Here is a 16,662-nt window from a genome sequence, read left to right on the forward strand (position 1 = left end):
AGGCACAATTTGAACCTATATCTTTTAGACCCCATAAAAATCGTGGGAGGGCATCTAGGCAAGAGAGAGTGTGGATGGTTCACTCCACTCCTAGAAAACACAACTTTAAGCTTGATGGGTCAGTGCCACCAGCTGCCAATAAAAGGAATACATGATTTTATGGGCAAGAAACATGAGATAAAATTTAATATAGGATTTAGAGTTGGAAGGGACTGTAGGGATTGCTTTATCCATCCTCCTCATACTATGGACGAGGGATCTGAGGTGAGGTCAAGTCCTCTGATCACGTAAGCACTTATTGGCAAAAGCAGGATTTGATCTGAGTCCCTCAACTGCTAAATCCATCCTGTTCCTTCAATTATCCCATGCTAATCTCTGCTGAAGTTCTCCAGACCCAACACTTGCTGCTGAATGTAGAAGCAGCTTCTAAGACTGCATCATTGACAGGGAAGAGAAGCCTTGTGCTTGGGGACAGCTGTTTATTTTATTCTTAAGTGGTCAGAAATGAGTGCATTTGCTTGAAACTTCAACCCCCCTCCCCAATGCCACTAACCTTTTATAGCATTTATAATGACTGTGTTAAATCAAACCTCATTATAATGTAATGGGGCCTGACTGAAATATTGCAAGTATGATCCTGGAGAATTTCATAAATTATTAAACAGTAATTGAAAGTAATATGGCAGAATACCCTTTGTACCTGAGGGGGAAAAACTATTGAGTGTTTTGTATAGAAATAGAACCAAATAAAGAACACATATGGAATATTTAGAGTGGGATGAGATGGGGAGGGGGAATTGAGGGACTAAACAAACTCTTTGATTTTTAGAGCTGATATCAGCTTTCTTCTTTAAAAAAATATCAAAACTTAATTTGTTCAACAAAATCATATCCTCAAGTAAATAAGCAAAATAGAAATGATGATTCATTTCATGGATAACTTACAAATATTTACAAAATATTTAAACTATACATATTAATTTTAGTAGAGTAATGACAATTACCCAGTTTCCTTCTGTGACCTGACCCCTTCTGATATTTTTCTTCCATATATGTTTTAGAGGATTTTGTTGACTTTGTCTTCCCTGGCATAGTTAATGGAGCCTGAAGGCCCAGAAGGAGCACATCTCAGAAAGTTGTTCTTTTGAGGAGTTTGCTGCCCTTCCTCCCAGAGTTGGATGCTGATTCCCAATCTGTCCCCACCTTAGGGGATGGTAACCCAGAACTCTGTTCTGATCCTTCAGTTCACTATCCCCTTCCCAAAAGTCAGAAGTCATAGAGGTGGCTATTTACAGAGCCTGCATGAGTAGAGAGAGTGTGACCAATTGCAGTCTCCCAAGTAAGATGGTAGCCCATTGGGTCTCACCATTTGCATTGGCATTGCTCTTAGCATCCCCTTGGCCTTCTATTCTGCCCATTCCCTCTGGATTCAAGGGCATTGCCGTTTGATCTGACACTGCTTTTAGGACTACCAGATCTTTATACAAGTCCTGTAGCTGACCCCTCCTAGATGTGTTATCTGCCCTAAATATAATGTGAGTGTCCTGTGACTATCTTGATTTTCTCTTTGTATCTCTAGCACTTAATAGGGTGCTTGGCACATTATAAGTGATAAATGAATGCTTTTCCATTCCATTACAGCAAAAGCATTCTACCAATGAGTGACAATTAAAAATATGGAGCCTCAGACTCAAGATTTAAGAATGGTAATGTCTCTTCCACTAAATGTCAACTTATCCCTTGCAGCCACTCTAATCCTGCCTTCTTGCTCCTCTTTTAGAGACGCAAATAGGTGGTACAGTGGTTACAGTGTTGGGGAGTCAGAATGGCTGAAGTACAAATGTGACCAATACGTGCCAGCTGTGAGATCTTGGGCAAGCTGCTTAACCTCTGCCTGCCTCAGTTTCCTCAACTATAAAACAGGAATAATAACAGTATTTACCTCCCAGCGTTGCTGTGAGGATCAAATGACATAATACTTGTAAAGTACTTTGCACCATTCCTGGCGTGTTAGTGTGAGTGCCACATAAATGCCTATTCCCTTCCCTTCCCCTTAAAAGGAAGCCCCCAACAAGGACAGGGCTTGACAGCAAGCACTGGCTGTCGCAGCTGTTTCATTTTGCACTCTCTGAGCCAGGTCCTTGAAGTAAAGCTTTTGTAGTTCAAGGGCATCTCCATCTCCTCCTCTTGTTTGTTTTTTCTGAGCTGCTCACTGATTGATGCTTGGAGAGGCAGCAAGTGGTTTGAAGCCTGACTTACTCAGGAAGGATCTCATTTGTTCACCAGCAGAGGCTTCACTCGGAGACCTTGGTAATGGATCTGACTCAAGTACTAGATCTGTGTTGTTTGTTTTAGTCCTTCAGGGGTTCAGAGTGGGCCACACAGCTCTGACGCCGTACCTGGACTTTATATTTTAGCCGTTAGATGGTACACTGGATAGAGCTAGGCTTGGTGTTACGAAGACCTAAGTTCAAAACCCGTCATATGAACTTCTTAGCCGTAAGACCTTGGCCAAGTTACTTTAATCTTTGTCTTCCTCAGTTTTGTCAACCATAAAATGAAGATAATAATAGTTTCTACTTCTCAGGGTTGTTGTGAGGATAAAATGGGATAATAGTTTTATAAGAGTTGAACTAGTTTACGACTCCACCAACATTGCATTAATGTCCTTATTTTTCAACATCCCCTCCAGCATTTGTCATCTTTCTTTTCTGTCATGTTAGGCACTCTGATAGGTGCAAAGTGGCACCTTTGAGTTGTTTTACTTTCTCTAATCAATAAAGCATTTTTCCTATTGATAGCATTGACTTCTGAAAACTGTGTGTGTTTTTGTATCCTTTGACCACTTATCAATGGGGGTATGGCTATTATTTTTTTTAGAAATTTGGCTCAGTTCTCCATATATATATATATATACATATATGTATGTATATATATATATCCTCTATCAAAAGCTTGCTATAAATTCCCCCTTCCAGATTCCTGCTTTCCTTCTAATATTGACCACATTGGTTTTGCTTGTGCAAAACATTTTAATTTCATACAATCAAAATTATCCATTTTATGTCCTTTGATCCTCTGGCTCTTGTTTGGTCATAAACTCTTCCCTTATCCATAGATCTGACAGGATACATTATCTCATGGTCCCCTAACTTACTCACAATATCTTCCTTTATGTATAAATTATGTGCCCATTTTGATCTTATTTTGATATATAATATGAGATGTTGTTCTATGCCTAGTTTCTGCCAAACTGCATTCTAGTTTTCTCCAAAATTTTGTCAGGTAGTCTGTTTTTTGCCCTAAAGATTGGAGCTTTAGGTTTATCAAACATTAGATCATTATGGTCATTTACGACAATGTATTTTGTACTTCATCGATTTCATCCACCACTCTATTGCTTACTCATTACCAGATTATTTTGACGATTACTACTTTATAATAGTTTGAAATCTATTATTTCTAGGTCACTTTTGTTCATGTTTTTTCAATTGATTCCCTTGATATTCTTGCCATTTTGTTTTTCCAGATGAATTTTATTATTTTTTTCTAACTCTATAAAATAAGTCTTTGGAAGTTTGTTTGCCATGCCACTGAATAAGTAAATTAATTAAGGTAAAGTTGTTATTTTTATTATATTGGCTTAGTCTACCCCTGAGAAATTATTATTATCTAATTACTTAGATTTGTCTTTATTGTGTGAAAATTAGCTCTAATACTATATCATTCTCTCTGAGCATCCATTTCCTCATCTTTGATGTCTGCCATGCCTAAATCATAGGATTGTTGGGAGAATCAAATGACATAATATAGGCAAAAATGCTTTGCTTATAAAAGGGTGGCATAAACATAAACTATTTTTAGTCATGCATGTTTATTTGTTGCTTCTTCATGGAGAAGAAATTAGTGACACAGTCAATATTATTTATTGACCCCTTGATCTGTATGTTTTGAACAAAGGAGGAGGCAAAAAAAAATAATAACTATGTGATCCATGCCTTAATTATAGCCAAAATTTCTAAAACACTTTACAGTTTGCATTATTTAGTCTTTCATTCTATACTCACATTAACTTGGAACCTAGAGTTGCAAAGGATAATAGATTCATGTTTTTTTTTTTTAAACCCTTACCTTCTGTCTTAGAATCAATACTGTGTATTGGTTCCAAAGCAGAAGGGTGGTAAGGGCTAGGCAATGGGAGTCAAGTGACTTGCCCAGGGTCACACAGCTGGGAAGTGTCTGAGGTCAGATTTGAACTTAGTGCCTTCCATCTCTAGGCCTGGCTCTCAATCCACTGAGCTACCCAGCTGCCTCCTAGAATCATGTTTTGAAGGGAATTTAGAAATCAATTTAGTACAATCTTCTTATTTTACATATAAGGAAAATGACATCCATAGTGGTTCAGTGATTTACCAGGGTCACAAAACTACTAAGTGACAGGGCTGAGGCAAACTCAGGTCCTCAGACCCCAGTTCAAGCACCTTTGCATTGTGCCACTATACCTCCCTCTTAGAGGCTATCTAGCCTAACTTACAACTGAATAGGAATACCCTCTGAATCTCAGATAAAAGTTCAACCAGACTGTTTTTGAAGACCTTGAGTAAAGGGAAAACCATTACCTCCTAAGGCAGGTTGCCATATTTTAAAATCCTTCCATCCATTCATTGAAGTTCCCACAAAAATTCTAGTCCAGTTTCTTTTTGTGGCACAGAGGGTGTCCAGGAATTTTTGAAGCCATCTCAGTGTAAGGCAAACTCTGGCAGATCCTGCCAAGCTAAAAAAGGCTCAATACTAGTAAAAAACCTGTCTGTTGTCCAAGGATCAGCCAAAATAAGTGTGGAGAGCATTATCACCAACAGATTTTCCATTAGTTGGTAAATTTTTTGGCTACATTAAAACAGATTGTCCATTAGTTAATGTATGTTTTTTTGCTTCAATGAATCATAAAACAAAAATATAAAATATCTCTAAATTCTGTGTATCATCCTTTTGCTTCTGCTGTTAAAATGGCACCATGTTACAAAAGAGCACAGACAGTACTAGGAATAATAGTTTTTAGATGCTTTTTTCAATACAACATGCTTTTACAGAAATAAATCAAGATTCAGTGACATCCGTGTGGCCATCAATATATATTATATTACTATACATATATAGTATAACCATTTAGAATAAGTCTTAGGGAGTTCCCTGAGGAAGTTTGCCCATAATTACATAACTAATAAGTGCTAGAAATGGAGTTTGTATCCAGTTTTCTTGGCTACAAACTATCTCTTATTAAGGCTGCCTCTCTTCTATAAATTTCAATTGGTACCCTGAATCTTAGCTGTTCATCCAATAACCAATGATTTGATATAATGTAGAGAATAAATGTAAGTTTTATATCTGTGTGAAATTTTTACTTTATAAGTAAAAGATGAAATATAATTAGATAGCATTTTGAAAAAGATCTAAAGGTATTAGATAGATAAATCATTTAAGTGCTTGGCATTGTTCTAAAGTACAATGGATCCAAATAAAAGCAAGAAAGAAGATAATTCTTACCCTAAAGAAACTTACATTCTAGTGGAAGAAGGCAATACCCTAAAAGGAGCAAAAAATCTGGAGAGTGTGAAAGGCTACTTCTCCCAGGCAAGGTAGAGAATTAGTTCAAGTTGTTCATGGATTGATTCAAGTTTGAAGAGAGCCTGGTTAGCATGAACATTTCTTCAAATGGAGGTTATTCACCAGTTAGAGGAAGAGACCATAGAGATAGAGACATTACTAACATGAGAAGAAGGCTAAGGATAGAAAATGGTGGCACTCAAAAAGAGCTAATGTTATTTTATACTGGATGCTACTGTGACTTTGACTAATGGATTTTGGGAGTGTATCTAGAGAATTGTTTTAAGTCAGGATATAATGGGTTAGAAAGGATATTTATAAGATGAAGGGCATTCAGGGGAAGGCAATAAGCTTGATGAAGAGTCTCAAGTCTATGTCATATAAGAGTTAGTTTAATTAGAGAAGATATATGTGTATATGCATATATATATGTGTGTGTGTGTGTGTGTGTGTGTGTGTGTGTGTATACACATACACTTTTGCTGGGAGGCATCAAAGATCATGTTGTTTGACACAGTCATACGTAGAAACTGGGGACTGCAAAGCAGCCCCCAGGAAGGATGGGAATACCTACTGAACACCCCCCAAGTGACTTTCCTTATTAACATCCCCTTATTATTGGAATTGCTATGATTATTATTCTTACTTAGCCCCAGGAAAAATACATGAAAGCAACATGCTTGCAGAGTTAATACAGATATCCCACTCTGTCCCCCCAAAGTATTACCAGGAGGTCCCACTTACAAAATTAAACCTAAGGATTCTTATATACCCACTTAGAAAGGGCCCTGTTTTCTAGGCATAAAAACTTATGGCAAATCTGTGCCATGTTGATTCTACCCTTTTACCCTGTACTTAGCAACAATGTTTTGTTGACTATCTCCTTATGCTCTGTATCTGTTTTTAGGTTCTATGGAAACATGTATGTTGAGAATTAAATTGTGTTCCAGGAAAGCATGTACTTACTGAAGCTATAAAATAAATGCAAACCTCATGCAATGGCAGAACACTGAGCACAGGTCTGAGGACTCAGTTGTTTCTCATCTCATTATTCACCTGACCTATCCACCTAGTCAGAAGGACCCTCCTCATTGAGAGACTACAGGCTTGGCTTTCAAAATTCTGGCGCCCCAGAACAGCATCTGGACTGAAGAATTTCTGACTAGGTAAGCCCCATACCCCACAGAACACTTTCATACATACATATATATTCTTCATGCAGATGGTACCAGAACTGCATCTTAAAGGAAGAAATCGCTATATGTATAAGCATATGTATATGCTGTCTACCAACTAGATAGCCCAGTGGATAGAATATCAGTCCTGGAATCAGTAATACTCAAATTTAAATCCAGCCCTAAATACTAGATTCTGGGTAAGCCACCTAACCTTTACTTATCTCATTTTCCTCAACTGTAATATGGGGGATAATAATATCACTTACCTCCCAAAGTTTTTGTGAGGATCAAATTAGTTATCTATAAAGTACTTAGCACAGTTCCTAGCACATCATTTGTTGTTATTTGTCCTTTTTTAAAGAGGACCAAAAGCATCACTGGGGATGTCTTGACATGTGCATGAATTAGATTTAAATAAGGCAGAGTTGCACAGTCATTAACCTCACTCTCTCTTCCAGAGTCTTCAAAGTGCAGTGGCAAGACAAAAGTCAGGATGATGGAGGATGGTCCAGGATTCAATGGTTGTGACCTTGGTATCTTGGGCATCTGACCAAGTCCTAAGCACTCCACAGAACTTTCTTTGGCCACCTTCATGGCTGTGGGAATGAATTATTCTTATCCACCCATTATGGCAGGAAAAGTCTTCACATGCTTGAGGCAGACTTCCCATTAAGTTTCTGATGGGTTTGAGGTCTGTCAGTAACCTTTAACCTTTAGCCCATTTGCCCAGATAGTTTTGCCAAGGGTGACCTCTGTATATGCTATAGCTTCTTGGAGCCTCAGGTGAAAGCTGGGTGATGAGAGGGCACAAAAAAGTGGATGAGCAGCCCTGGAAAGGACTTGGTGAGCTCTCACACCAAGAGGTGCTAGTCCTCCCTGAACCCCCTAAACCCCCTAGCACATAACAACACTTTAATAAATGCTTGTGTCCTTCTTGAAATTCTTGTTAAATACATGAGTTTTGCTATGGTATTTTCCCATTCATATATCTGTTTTTCATTTTTCTCCTCTTTCCCCCTACCTTTTTAACATTAAGTTGAAGATTAATTCATTCTTCATTCTTTTTTTCTCTCTTCCTCTCCCACTTTAGCCAGATTGTGACATTTAGGAGTTAATCAAAGCAATACTCTTTGGTAATTGTTTAAATCTATTTGTGGTAATCAAGTTGAGATAGCAACTAGTTCAACCCAGTTGAAAATTATATTTTCATTAAAGTTTGATAATACAGGACTGCATGCTATGTGCTTTTGTTGGTTTGCAAGCTAAAGGCTTTTCATGAAGTTAACCCTTCTGTCTATGATTTACTTAAAAGTAATAATAAGTGTTAGAAGCAAAACTTCCAAAATTATATCATTTTGGCTTTGGAGCCAGTCTCTGTTCCACTATGCTGATAATGAAGAAGTTGCCCCATATTGCTCTAGCAGTGGGTAAAATTACCTTTATTTCTTGCCATACTTCCCTTCTCATCTTTCATCACTCTTCCCTGGGAATAAGCAGAAGACATAATGAATGGAAAATGGAGCCATAAATTTCTGCATTTAAGTAGAGAGGACAAGACAGACATCTCCTTGACATTTCTTCTTTTCCCACTCAGTTGTGTTCTTTATGGACTTCTTTGACTTCTTCACCATCACTCTCTCACCAGGGACCTTCCCCACTGACTTTCCAGCTTCCTTTTTTGTGTTGTCTTCCTCCATTATCATGATCATAAACTCCTTCAAGGCAGGGACTATCTTTTTTTTCACATTTGTTTCCTCAGTGCTTACTTAGTATAGTTCCTTGCATGTAGTAGGTGCTTAGCAAATGCTTATTAATTATTCTTGCACATAGTGTTTATTGATTATTTTTTGAAACAAAAGAGCTCAACCTATGAAACTTGGGAGTTGTTTTTCAGAATGTGGACCATCGTGAAACACAAATTTCAGTCTACTATGAAACACATCAAGAAGTAGAAAGTTACAGAAGCTACCTAAAGCATTTATTACTATAGGTATTCGGTTCCTCACTGAATGCCAACTTGAGTCTGAATCTGTAAATCATGAAATGTCCCATTGACCCACCTTCAGTATATCATTATAGTATAGTATGAGTTTGTTGAATCATATCAGAATCAATCACCCACTAATGATCATTATGCATGACAAGATCAATAACTTGAAAAGATACACATTGTGCCATGGAGAGTGTCCTGCCCTCCGTACTAGTCAGTATACCGGAATCTCACTGAATATTCCTTTCTTAATCCATAATCTATAAAATCTTAATCTAGAAAATGGGCTACTAGTCCTTTTTGCTACCTTCCTCACTGAGTTCTGGGTAAAATGTTTTAAAAAGCTTAAAACACTGTAGAAATGTGAATTATTTCTGTTATGGATACATCGCTTTAGTTCTATTCCTTTGGTATGGGAGCCATGTGCCATGTGTTTTCTTTTTATTTAAATGATGTTTGAATTTGATTATTTCTTGACAATAGACTTGTGGTGGCATTGCAGCAATACAGGGCCATGGGTTTAATGCTGGACTGGGCTGGCAAAACCATCTAGTCTGCTACCCTTATTGTACAATATTAGGAACCTGATAGGTTGAGGCATTTTGGTTTCTGGAGTCAGGAATGCCTGTGATCAAATTCAGCCTCAGATATATACCAGTTGAGTGATGGTGAGTCAGTCATTTAACCCCTGTTTGCCTCAGTTTCATTGTGAAGTGCTTAGTATGGTGCCTGGTGCATAGTTTATAAGTATTAGCCATTATCATTTTTATTAAACATCTTGCCCATTATCATGCAGATTGCAGGAATCCAAAGCAGGATTTGAAGACTCTGCTCCCAGAACCAGAGCTCTTCCCATGCATCTCTATATGTTATGTGTTTAATTTCATGACCCATGGAGTTTTCTCTGTGAAGGGGGCCTTGGAAACCTGCATGGGGCTGCTTCTAAAGAAGATAAGAAGCCATTTATTACCCACATGCATCTATCTTGGTCCTTCAGACCTCAATATTACATACTTTGTCTTTGGACTATGAGTCAGATATTTACACAACTTTTTCTTACCCTTGCCCCTCATCCCAGGAAAATAATAGTTTCTGACTGATCCTCTGATTTTTGAGGGTTCCTTCTGAAGGTTCCCTGCTAACTCAAGTAACTCCCTTCTTACCTGCCTGACTGTTGAAGGGCCTTCCTCATCAGCATATTCCGCAGATATTTCTGTTTCCTTCTGGATCTTGCTACAGGGCCGATTTTTAATTTAAATGAACCGGTATTATACCAGAACTTCTTTCTCAGGGCTGGCATTCTCTGCTCTGACAGCTATCCCCTATTGACAATTTATATATTCCATATGAAGGTATCACTACAAGAGCTTTATGTCTGTTGTATCACATGATTCCCACAAACTTCCTGTGAATTAACTGTAATTTCTGTATCAGTCAATCAGTCAGCATTTGTTAAGCATCTAGTATGTGCTAGGCACTATGCTAAGTATTTGGGAATCACAAATATAGGCCTTGTCATCAAGGAGCTTACAATTAATTTTATGGATGAGGAAACCAAGGCAGGAAGAGTTTGAGTGACTTGCCCAGTGTCACACAGCTAGTAAATGTTTGTGGGAGCATTTGAAGCCAGGTCCGACTCCAAGTCCAGGGATCGATAAAATGAGGAAGATGAGGTAGTCTGTAAGACCTTCTTTAGTTCTAAACCTATGATTCTTTGTGAGAAACAGTAATATAAGAAGAAGTTGGAAAAGTAGGTTGGAGTTTAATTGAAGAGGGCCTTGAATGACAAGCTTTTAAGTTTGCTATTTAATTGGTAGACCATGGGGAGCCACTCAAGGATTTTGAACAGAGGAGTCGCATAATTGTACCAAGTTGACCAATCTAGAGATGAATTGAGGATGGATTGAAGTTAGGCAGGGACAGAGGAAAAGAGAGTGGTTAAGTAATTATTGGATTTGTTTGAGAGATATGACTCTCTGGCCTGGGAGACTTTGTTTAGGAAAATATAAAATGTCGACCCCATGACAAATCTTGTTTTGTCTAGGCCAGAACAGGGAGGAACAGTATAAATGATTTTGGAATGTCCTAAAGTCTCTTTTGTGCTTAACTTCACACAAAGGAGTGACTTAGACATTGGGAAGGGTTTATTATATGGGCACCATCATTAATTTTCCCTCTTCAAACCCTTTGCTGTTCATTATTCTTCACCTTGTCTTAGGGAAGTAGTTCAGTATTATGATCCCAAGTGAGAACACTGAGGCAGCAGGGCTTACGAGACATATTAAAGGCCACCCAATGACTAGAGGCTAGCCCAGAATTTTTTACTTGCTTTTTTGGAAACTTAGAAGTGTTTCCCTACCTTCCATATTCATTGACTGGTGGAATTCTTCATTGTCTTTTCCCATTTGGTTATTGTAAAGTTTTCTTTTTGCCTCTTTGTGCCCTACCTTAGACCTAAAGGTCATCACCAGGCAATGGTACAATCCCTGAGTTATAGTTGTTTCTTACTAAGCTTAAATCCTCAGGGTCTTTGTTGGTTAAGGAATGCTGGATCTAATTTTAAAATGATTTATAGTTCCAATTTGTGCTAATATCATTATAAATCATCAATTTACATATACTGAAGGTCTGATTAATTCAAATATATTCATTTATTTTGTATTAATATGCACTCACTGACTAACCTCTGTATTCATTTATACACAAGATTAAAGACAGATTATTATATCCAAACAACTCCCTATACAAGGAAGAGTAGGGAGAAGAGAATTTTATACTGTTTGTACTAATAGATAACTCCATAAACTAAAAAGTCTCTCTTCCAACCATGGGAAGAAAATTCACAGAGGTCACTCTGGTTGGTTGAGTGATAACATTTTAGTCCTCCACTAAAATAAAAAAAAATAATGACTTGTATTCTCATCTCTAGTGAAATTATATCATTAAGACTTACAAAGATCTACTGTCTTCAAGATAAATAAGACTAAATCCCTGAAGTTCCTTATGATAATTGGTACAAAACAAAGAAGGTTAATTGGTTATACTTTAAGTCCTTTAGGTGTGAGGACCCTATTTCTCTTGTCCATCCAGCTCTATACAAGGGAAAAACCCACTGGGAGGAGAACCTAGTTGTCCTCCATTATCAGGTTATGCCTCAAGATTTGAGTGGAAGAGATGGGTATCCATCACCTAAACCAGAGAGTCAGAGTTAGTCAGGGATTTATTGGCACCTGACATTTGGGGATCAGCAAAGGATCAAAGATGAAGAAATTGGTGATTCTCTAAGAAACATAACAGGGAATCTAGACATAAAGCAACAAACAATGACACATAAAGGCTAAAGCTAAAATCAAGAGATTTCTGACTTTGGTAGTACTGGGCAATATATTTTACTCTTCTCATGGATTAATTACTAATTGCTTTTTGGTAGTACTTCTCTCCATTTTCTACTCACAAGCAGCTTGTTAGAGTAGACAGTGGCTTTCCCACATTTTTATTCTTTGAAAGTATTTTGTGCAACATTGGCCTTTTATCATTCAGAAAATCAATCAAAATGGGCCAAAATATTGTGATTTAGGGGAAAGAATGCTGAATGTGGAGTCAGAGTACTTGGAGACTGAAAACTTGAGTATGAATTTCTTTTCTGCTGTTCATTACCCATGTGAACTTGGGCAAAGTCAGCTAATCTCTGTGGGCCTCAGTTTCCTTATCTGTGAACCATGGGAATTGGACTAGATCATCTTGGTCCCTTCTAGCTCCTAATCTATGATTCAATCTGGAAGCAAGTATCTAATGAAGGGTTCAAAGGATCTCTACTTGGCTGGGTTCTGATCACTATCCACAGAAACACATGAAATAGTCCTTACCCCCAAAGAGAAAGGTAGGCAAATTGGACCCTGAATTGGAAATATGAACTCCTTTTTAGAGAGAGGGAGTGCTAACTCTCCTTCAACATCCCTGACAAGTGGTCAAGCATCTTCTTGAAGAACCCCAATGATTGGGAACTCACTACCTTCTGAGACAATCAAGTCTACTGGGGATACTTTCAGAGAAAGTGTTTTTATATCAGTCAAATTTTGCCATCCTATAACTTACATCCATTATTTTTGATTCTGCTCTCTTGGGGAATATCAGGAAATATTTAATCCTCCTTTACATGAAGGCCTTGCAAGCGCTTGGAAACAGTTATCTTGTCTAGTCTTCCTTCTCTTTTCTAGTTGAAAAATTCCTGCTTGGGGGAGGCATTTGACCCTCTGAGAATGAAGAAACTTATGAACCAAGTAAAGAGGATACACAGGTGCCATCCGTTAGGAGACCATTCAGTAATGACCAGGGGAAAAAGAGAGAAGTCGCTGGGGCTGCTAACTTCCAGCTGAGGGCACTGTTGAACAATAAGTAGGGTCTGCTTTCTTCTCCAATGTGTGTCTGGGAAGCAGTGCTGGACTGTTCACGGAGTTCTTGAAAGAACATCAAGAAGGTTACCTGATGCCAATCTGTTAAAAAGTTTTGAGGCCAAGATTCTAATTTTATGTGTAAAACATAATTAACAATTTGAATTGGTAAATGGTGCGTTAGCCCCAGAAAAAAAGTGTGTTTTATAGTAATTTCCTAAAGTTCCTGCCTCATGCCAAGACTCCAGGACGAATTGACTTTGTAAGTCCTGAGCAGGGGAGGGGAAAATGCTTCGAGGCTTTGGCGTGAGTCCATTGGTGTCTGCTATATGGTAACATTGGTATTTTACATTCAGCAAGCAGGCTTTATCTTTTTTCTAAATACTGTCTCACAGTGTGTTGTAATGGAAAGGCGAACACAAAGAGTGAGATGACCGGAGTTCTCGTCCTGACAGTGCCACATTTGGCTTGATTTCTCTATACTGTACTCTTATCACCTTTAAAATGAAGTGGCTGGACTAGATGACTTCAGTTTCTTTCGACCTTTTTCCTTTGAGCGTATGCTACTTATTAGAAGAAGAAGAAAGCACCTAACACAATTTTGGGCGCATAGTAGGTCCTTAGTAACTGTTGAAGTAAAGACAGTTCCTGTTCTCAAGGAGTCCATAATTGGGACAGGGATAAGAGTTAAGTTGAAATTGAAGGAATTAATGAACATTCAGTAAGTCCTTACTTTGTGCCAAACTCTGCTAATTGATGTTTATATAACTATAAAAGCAAAGGCTGTCCCTGCTCTCAGGGAGCTTACTTTGTGACAAAGGAAACACATTTAATGGTGTTTAAAGGGAACCCCTTCCTCCCAGGGTTGAGAAGTTCCTGCTCATCTGAGCCAGTCCATTAGCTTGGCTGGAACGCTCCAAACAAAGGTCACAGGTTAGGAGCCCTAGGAACAGAGGGTTACAGGTCCAGGTCAGAGAGACTTTGATTGCTTCCTGAGATGTGACAGATCAGTGCACAGGGAAAGGAAATGATGTGGAAAGAGAGGACTATAAAAAACGAGACTGTAGAAGAGGAGGGATCCTCTCTGGAGGTTTTTGACTGGGAGTCTTTCTGTGACTCAGCTTGGTGGCTTGGGTGGAAGACACTTTTGTGGGCTGGTAAGATTAAGGTGGAAGGCTAGGAAATATTTTTTTTATTTCCTTCCCTCATTTCTTTCTTAGACTACATTTATATTAAAATTAAATTGTTAAAAGAGACTATCATCCTTGTGACTTAAGGGTTAATTATTTTATAAATGGCTACCACAACAGTCTTTTTTTAAAACTAATATTATATTTCCAAACCAATTTCTAAATATTACAGTGGAATGGTAATGGAGGAAGATTATTTTCCAATCCAATAAACATTTATTAAGAACCTACTATGCGTAAGAACTTGGGTTAGTCTTAATAAAAAGAAAGTAAATCTCTGCCTTTAAGGAACTCACACTCTAATGGGAAGGGAGACAACATATAAAAGGAGGCTAAGGAAGGTGGTGTCAGTCAAGGCTTGAGTTAGAAGCATGGTATTTATATCAGAGGTGATGGGCTTCATCTGGGAGGCAGGAGAACCTTGTTAATTGGAGTTGAAACCAGGCAGAGTAGCAGGCTGTGTTGCAAAGAGGATCAATGACACCACAGGGGAATGTCTAGACTTGAGTGTGAATTGGATTTAAGTGAGTCAGAATTGCAGAAAGTCATCAGCCTCACTCTCTCTTCCAGAGTCACTGAAGACCTGTGACAAGGCCAAAGTCAAGCTGACTGGTGATGGCCTAGGATGCAGTGGATGATCTTGGCATCTTGATATCACCTGATCAAGCTCCAAGTGCTCTCTCTGCAGCGCTTACTTCAGCTGCTTTTATGGTCAGTGAAAAAATTGTTCTTATCCTCCTGTTCTGCCAGGTTGTGTCTTCACATGCTTGGGGTAGACATCTCCCTAACTCAGTGATGGGTTTGAGGGCCTTCAGTTGCCCTCAACCTGGGTTAGCCTGGTGTAGGGGAGAAAGTTAAAGGGATAGTGAGTAGATCTATACAAGAGTAGATTAATCCTAGTAATAGCAATATGGATTTTATTATGGTTCCAAACCTGGAAAAGTGTGTAGGCAGCAGAAGGTATGTGCGTGATGGCAAGATGACTTTCAAGACTAAATGAAGCATGGCTAGGGCCAACTCAGGCCATTGGAAATACTCTTCATAAAGACATTTGGGTCACAAGGTGGAAGAATAATTGGGTTATAGATCTAGGTCTAGAAGGTACCATAGAGGTCATAAAGTCTAATTCCTATATTTTACATATGGGGAAACTGAGGCTCCAGAGTGGCTAAGCTGCTAATGCTCATGCAGGTAAAAAGTAGAACCGCTATCTGAATCCAGATTTTCTTACTTCAAGGGCAGTACTCTTTCTACTGTACTGTGCTGCTTCATGGGAAATATTTATATGTGAATTGAGAAGAGGGATGCAATTGAGAGAATGACATATTGGAAGACTTGGTTTCCAGTACTTGCTCTACCTCTAATGAGCTGAGTGACCTGGGGCAAATTGTTTCACCTTTCTGGCCTTCTGTTTTTTCAACCTCTTTTCTCCACTCCTAGGCAAGGACCCTTATTGCCTGGACTATGTAGCCTTTTAGGTAGTCTTCCTGTTTTTAGTTTCCCCATTATCCATTCCATCTCTACACTATTGCAAAATGGATATTCCTAAAGTATTGTTCTGACTATTCTACTGCTTTCTTTAAAAAGTTCCTGTGGCTTTATTTTTTATTCATTTATATATTTAATAACCCTTACCTTCTGTCTACAATCAATACAGGTATAGGTTACAAGATGTAAGAAGCTAGGCAACCGAAGTTAATTGACTTGCCCAGAGTCACACAACTAAGAAGTATCTGAGGTCAAATTTGAACCCAGGTCCTTCAGACTCCAGGCCTCGTTCTCTATCCACTGAACTATTTAGCTGCCCCTCCAATGCCTTTATACAAAATCTTCTGTTTGGCATTCAAAAGACATTAATATTCTGACTCCATTCTATCTTTCTAGGCCTCTTATACATTCCTCCTTTTTTGAGCTCTACCTTCTAGCCAGACTCATTTATATGATATTCCACAAAGTAAGCATATCATCTTCTGTGCTTTTTTGTGACGACCCATTCATACATACATGCAGTACCTCTTTCCTTTGCCTCTTAGAATGTCTATCTCTTTTTTGAAACTTAGCTCATGCCACCCCTTTCTCTCTCCATCCCCAATTACTTTGTGTTTTCTCTCTCTTTCTCTCTTTCTCCCTTCCTTCCTCTGTCTGTCTATCTATCTATCTATCTATCTATCTATCTATCTATCTATCTATCTATCTATCTATCTATCTATCTATCATCTAACCTACTCACCTACCTACTCTCTTTCTGTCTGTATCTGTCTATCATCTAACCTACCCACCTTTTCTTTCTTTCTTTCTTTCTTTCTTTC

The 16,662-nt window shown here is 38.4% G+C and overlaps 1 long non-coding RNA gene across 6 annotated transcripts in view; it reads left to right on the forward strand.

Moving 5' to 3' along the window:
• Nucleotides 1–16,662, forward strand: part of LOC103100731 (uncharacterized) — a 193,410-nt gene that overhangs the window by 157,168 nt on the left and 19,580 nt on the right. For all 6 annotated transcript variants that reach the window (XR_008912827.1, XR_008912828.1, XR_008912830.1 and 3 more), the window contains 2 exons: nucleotides 6,512–6,770; nucleotides 14,924–15,064. This is a non-coding gene — a long non-coding RNA (uncharacterized LOC103100731). The remainder of the gene's footprint in view (nucleotides 1–6,511; nucleotides 6,771–14,923; nucleotides 15,065–16,662) is intronic.

Source organism: Monodelphis domestica, chromosome 6 (assembly GCF_027887165.1).
Source record: "Monodelphis domestica isolate mMonDom1 chromosome 6, mMonDom1.pri, whole genome shotgun sequence".
NCBI lineage: Eukaryota > Metazoa > Chordata > Mammalia > Didelphimorphia > Didelphidae > Monodelphis > Monodelphis domestica.